At 34.6% G+C, this 6937-nt stretch overlaps 1 long non-coding RNA gene across 1 annotated transcript; it reads left to right on the forward strand.

Moving 5' to 3' along the window:
- The first annotated feature begins 1486 nt into the window (after positions 1 to 1486).
- LOC149794187 (uncharacterized) lies at positions 1487 to 5716 on the forward strand. The gene is made up of 3 exons (XR_016422614.1): positions 1487 to 1750; positions 2523 to 2669; positions 4483 to 5716. It is a non-coding gene; the product is annotated as an uncharacterized LOC149794187 (long non-coding RNA).
- The last annotated feature ends 1221 nt before the right edge of the window (positions 5717 to 6937 follow it).

Below are 6937 nucleotides of genomic sequence, written 5' to 3' on the forward strand. Positions count from 1 at the left end.
CAGTTTCACATGTCAATAAGTCTTCCTCTCAGTTGTTATTTGGTAACAACTCATCCCAGTCGCATGCGAGTAAAGAATTAAAAATTAAAAATTAAAAAACGCAAAACTTTTAGAAATCTGATCCAGCCCATTTAAGGGCTTCAACTCAAAACTTGCCTCCTATACCAATGTTTTTACTTTGGCTTTAAAACCAGTTTCGACAAAATCTCCGAATATATGCAACCATGATCCATTAGTCCACCCGACGGAAAGAGTACTCAGATATTCTCTAATTAATTCTGCAAAAAAATAGATCACTTAGACCTGATTTTTTATTGTCGTTTCGAACAATATGTGCACATTATGTATAGAAAATTCTAAACGAACAAAATAGGAAATTATGAAGCATTTCGTATAGGTTCCGCTGACATTTGGGGATTCCGACCGGACTTATCCTCTTTTTCTAGCCCAGAAATGTAACTTAAAAATCATGCGATGCATGCAAGTAGTTCGATGAATGGTCCTTTTCCATTAATCGTAAATCTAGTGTGCCATGCACACAACCCTGACTTATCAACTTTTGTTGCTGCTATTGATTTTGGAACATCATTTTCTGGGTGGGAGTATAGTTTCTCGGATGAATATGAGAAAAAACCGACAAAAGTTTATGTAAGACAGTGGCCAAAAGGAAATCTTTCTCCAAATGCTCCCACCTCAGTCCTGATTAAACCGGATGGGAAAAGATTTGAAGCATTTGGTTATGACGCAGAAGAAAGATACGCCAAAGTTACTAATAATGAGGACCACGGGAGTTGGTACTACTTCTGACGATTTAATATGCGTCTTCATAACATGACTGTATGTGTGTCTTTATAAGCATAGATGGTAACAAAACAAAAGCATTTGAAGTTAAATACATTGCTTCCATTTACATCAGATTGAAACCTGCACACTTTTCTAATTCGTTCCACATACAAAATATTTACAACAACGATCTAAACTGCATGGGATGTTGAGGCTTCTATGAAATTGTCACAATCTTAAGGTAAAATTAAATAGTATTTTCAGATTATTTGCATGTATCCTTCAGACGATTCAAGAAAATTAAAGTAAACAATTGATTATGAAATTGTTGTAAATTTAATAAAAACAGTGATGACTTCTCAATGTATATATGCATACAAAATAAAAAGTCGGGTACTTTATTTTATGACTTGCGTATGGAGACTAAGAATGTGGATCATGACATCTCAAAATTAAACCACGTTAGGCTGAACATATCAACACCGGAACCTTCACCTACCCCAATCAACCATACACAAAAGCATCAAAGAACACACAATTCAGATGGCATATCAACATTTAATTGAAACAATAATTTCTAGAGTCTAGATATTTCTTCTGAAGCTCTAACATATCTACTATACATGTCTTTCTTAGGATTTACTTTTTATATTTAACTCTCTCACAAATATGTTTGTTTCATTATCAAGTTATGTGGATGTATTGAACTGTATCACTTGTCAAAACTTATACTGGATTATTTCAGAGCATAAACAGAAACTTTGAAATAAAGGATGAAACGGGAAAGTCTTTCCGCTCCATGACCATGTTTGCTATGGCAATCAATTTTCTGAAAGAAGATTTATTACAACAGTGCAATACACGCATTGTGGGGAAAATATCCGCAGAAGAAATCACGTGGGTACTTACTGTTCAATCAATATGGAACGATTATGCCAAGTAGTTCATGAGAGAAGCAGCAGTTGAGGTAGCTTTAAATAAATCATAAAAAGGTATTTGTGTCAAACATAGTTCAAATTGTGCTTTTGACGTTGGATGTTTTGCAAGCTTAATTTACGAGAAATGTTTCTTCTAGCATATACACTACCTTACCATTTTTACTTCTAATACTTCTTCGGCTATGTATGTATGTATGTATGTATGTATGTATGTATGTATGTATGTATGTGCGTGTGTGTGTATGTGTATGTATGCATGTATGTATGCATGCATGTATGTGTGTGGATGCATGTATGTGTGTGTATGTGTGTGTGTGTATATATATATATATATATATGTGTGTGTGTGTGTGTGTGTGTGTGTCCACGTTCTGAGTTTGAATTAGAACTGTGTTTTATTAACATAATATAAAGATATGTTTTGGTCAATCTTTCCTGATAAAAATGATAAAAATGAAACATTATGTATGTATTTGTGTGTATGGTTTGTTTGTTGTTTCATTTGTGTGTTGTTTGGACATATTTTTACGTCTGGGAAACTGCAGTTTTTTTTTAATAAAGTAGAAATACGACGGAGAGGCGCGCAGAGACGTACACTCACTCTAATTAAATTTTCATTTTTTGTAACCTTGACAGAAAAAAAGGGGAAAACATTAAGATGATGTTATACCTAGCATATAATTGATTTCTTATGCAAGCGATTAATCATGTCATTATTTATACAAATGGCTTTTTTTTCTTCAATAATTCAAACAAAAGGTTTTTTATAAATCAATTTTATAACAAAGATATATCCCACAGGCCGGAATACCAACCAACAGTCTATACATTGCCCTGGAGCCGGAATGTGCAGCCATATTTTGCCGGCTACTGAAGGTAGAGAAGATGGCCGGTGATGTCGGTTTCTCTTTGTGGAAAGAAGCCAATCTATGGTACTGGATGCAGGAGGTAAGGACAATGATTATGTTATACAATTACATGCCGGTATGTTATTTCTATGACAAAGTAGGAAGGTATATAAGTATATAAATATATAAGAATGCAAGCAATTATTTGCTTGGTTGTTAACTGATACTTTAAGCTCATTACTGACTATATCATGTCGAACAAATGCGAGATCAGTGCCCTTCCCAAACACACACCTCTGTAGCTTACCCGGAACGGCCTGGGTGTGTAATGAACCCGCAAGCCTTGGTTTACGAGACCGACGTTCTACCAAATAAGTAACTAGAGATAAATCACGCAATCCTCCTTATCTATGAGCCTTTAGTAAAATGTGAATGAGAAAAATAACATAAGCGCAAGACTTTAATCGAAATACCTTAAGAGCAAAGGTAAAGTCAACGTGGCCTATTTTTGGCAAGGTGGTGATGTATTAGTCAAGTTGCCTCCACACATAAAATGTTCCCAAGAAACTGACCTAAACGCAAACTACTGTATAACTAAATGCACTTAGGCGTATAAGTTAGGTCTCAGTTATATACTTTCAGAAGTGTGATGTTCTACTCACCAACATGCAACCACACAATAACGCATGCCTCTCTGCTCAAACACAGAAGATAATCTGAACTTAAAGCAACATATTCTAATTTTCTTTATCCTGAAATATAGGTAACAGTGACCTAATTTGTATATATTATTAATGTACTTGCAAAGATATTTCAACATACAAATTTGGAGGTTTTCGGGGCTAAGAATGACAAAGACACCAAACGTAACGCAAAAATTACTAGGACAAAAAACGTCTAAAGTCAAAAATTGACTTTTTCCATGATAGTCTGGTCTCTACGCAGATTCTTTAGATCCCTTATCTAAAACTTTGTATAACTCATCTTGTGATACGATACTTTTTCTATGCTGTAACTTGGATGAATATGAATGGAACGATAACAGCTGGTCGATTTTTTTCACATATTGTTCAACTGAGTGTAAGTAGGAACATTGTGAATATACTCCGTTAATGAATGTTACAGTTCCCTATAAAACTTAATCCGACAACTAGTTTTTGAAAGTGATGCGATTTGGTTCAAATGTTAAAATCCACGATTACGAAAGACAATTATTGCCAAATATGTATGATCATGTTTAGACTTAACTATCAAACTGTAAAACCAACAGAAAGTTGATTGCTCATCAGGTAAGTACCATATCTTAATATTTAGTTTCCAGATCAAATTGTATTAGAGGATTGGGCAATATAAATGTCAACTTCTATTAACTAATTCAACCATTAAATATTTCAACTTTAATCCATTTAAATATTTAAAGTTTTCAATATTAGTTCATTCCATTAAAAGAAATGAACACGACATGCTGAATGGTACAACTAAACCGATCAACAAACAAGAATGTTTTCTGAATGATATGTGTATTCCTTGAATTTTTATAAATGCTAGGCAAAAATGAAACTAGTTAAATGCAGAGTGAACAAAACACACACTCATTATGTATTATCTTTTCACACCTACAGTACTGTATTTACAGAAGGAACATATTCGGGTTATGTGATTTCCTTAGTTAAAATAGCTGTTTTGAATGCTTAAAATCTTAGATTAGGCGAAAATTTTAGTGGACCTAATTTTGTCTTAATAGTTATTTCGTCAGTGAAGTCATCCATGGTAAATTCAGGCAGTGGCGTGTTTACAGTTTTAAAAATGTTTTAATACACAATTGTCAACAAAAGCCGAGTTACATTTTCTCTTCAAGTGAGTCACTTAAAACGAAAAACAAAATCATTATACATCATAATATTTAATTACAGGTGGAACAGTTGACATCACAGTTCACAAGTTAGAGCAGGGACAAAAACTACAAGAATTGCACAAAGCAATTGGTGGTGCATGGGGAGGTACACAGGCTGACGCTACATTTGAGCAGTTCATTATTGATATTGTTGGTAGTCGCGTTTATCAAACTTTCGTCGAAAGTAATATGGAAGACTATTTACTCATGTTTCGTGATTTTGAAATAAAGAAAAGAGAGGTTGAACCAGGCATTAGCGGTACAATTATAATGAGATTTCCATATTCGCTCAAAGAAATATTTGAAACGGATAGTAGTCAGGACTTACAAGAGTCTATAGGTCAGACGAGGTATTCTACTGGAATAATATTCAGCAAAGACAAACTAAGAATACTAGCCGGCTTGATGAAACAACTTTTCCAGGAGATGATAGACTCTATAACTGACCATGTCAGGCAGTTACTAGCAAAGCCAGAGGTAAAGGGAACATATTTCAATGGTGGGTGGATTCTCTGAGTCAAAGATGCTGCAAGATGCTATTCGAAATAACTTTCCCGACATGAAAATCGTCGTGTCCGAAGAGGCTGGACTTGCTGTTTTGAAAGGAACAGTGATGTATGGACATTGCCCAACCGCAGTAACCACATGCATGACTCGATATACTTATGGCATCGAGACAGAGGACATCTTTGTAGAAGGATATCACGATAAAAGTAAAAAGCTCATAGAGCATTCGAAGTACAGTCCTGTGGTTTTCTGTAGTCACATATTTAAAAAAATGTACAAGTAGGATAAGACATTAGTGCAGGTAAAGAAGTATGTAATGGACCGTATGTCCCTTCGGACTACGAAGAGTTATTTTTCGACCTCAAAATTTATGCTTCTACAAACAAAAGTCCGAAATATGTGACCGATGTTGACTGCTTTAAGATTGGAACAGTGCGAGTCTATCCCGATGATCTGTCTATTCCAAGAGAGGAAGACGATACAAATTTTTCATGACGTATGGTGGCACCGAAATCAAAGTGAGAGTAGTTGAATCTAATACTGGGAAAACCACAAATGCCACCATTGACTTTCTCGCATAAACATAGATGCATCACAATACTGAAAAATGTCACCCTTTTTCAGGAGAAATCCAATTGAAACACATATTTAAATAGAACATATTTCCAGCAGATCTTACAGGTGCAGAATATTTTGAAAATCATGAAAACTGAGGATCTTGGCAAAGTAATTTAGCGGATACTGTATACATGAACTGTTTGTGGATTTTTGCTATTATCTTAATACTTGCAATTTGTAATTAGAACTCGATGTACAAATTTTTCTTCTGCAGCTATATCATTTGAAATGTTGATGACTTGCAAGTTTGACTTCAATGCAGCAATGTTGCTTCGTTTGCAAAGACTGTGTGGTGATGAATGTATTTATCTTTCCTCCAATAATCTAGGATCTGTGTGTATTAAGGATCTAATACATTATATTATTATATGTTCATATTTTTCTCCGTTAACTTTACATTGTCAGAATCGTTCAGTATTTTAAGATACTGCACTCGCGCACAACTTCATATCGAACTCACGTGTGCCCAATAGTGTATTAGGAACTACTATGCATACAAATCATGTTCAATCTCGTAGTAGACGCTTTACGTTTTGGTTGATTAAATTTGTTTCTGAATGAAAGAAACGAGATGTTTCGTGTACTGCCACATGCCAGCAGCTTTGGCACATTCCGTGTTAAATTTTTTATACAATGTTTCGGATTTAGGCTAGTTATAGACGCCAGACAGGGTCCTTACTAATAACATGCAAGTGGCAAGGCAAAAACTGTCTTCTTTAGCTGGTAATAAGAATGGCAAAACATATACTTACAGTTTTGCATCCTGAATTTCCTCAAAATGTACTTTCTTAGTTCTGCAAATCCGAATTACATGAGCCATCTCATGGGTTCTCAAGCTTGATTACACATTTCGAAATTGTACTGTAATTTCGACTATATTCCAAGTGCAATTAAATCCTCCTTACTGCACTCAAAATGAAATAAACATTAAATTCCATAGCGTCTTTTTGATAATTGCAATTGAAAGACTTCATATTTTTCCCACATTATGATTTCAAAGATTTAATGGCAGAACATAAACACACTTACAGATCTCAATACGATTTAACCTCGCTGCTTCAATGCGATGTATTTCATGTAGAATTGGCAGATAAATCCAGTCCATAATTAAGAGATTTCGTAGAATCGACAAATATACAAAATCTATTTATTCCAGATCAAATGGAAAAATTGTTGCAATGCGCATTCATTCACAATATGGCTCCAAATTTCTATTTTAAGTAGACCAAAACACCATTTTCTTTCGAAAGTTATGTCTAGCGCGCGACTAAGTTCAAATTTATCTGGGCGGAGTTATGTGCGCATTAATAATGTTGTTGCTGTGTAATGATGAATCTGCGCTTGTGTAT

Source organism: Sinohyriopsis cumingii, chromosome 8, assembly GCF_028554795.1.
Source record: "Sinohyriopsis cumingii isolate HCF-2022 chromosome 8, ASM2855479v2, whole genome shotgun sequence".
Lineage (NCBI taxonomy): Eukaryota > Metazoa > Mollusca > Bivalvia > Unionida > Unionidae > Sinohyriopsis > Sinohyriopsis cumingii.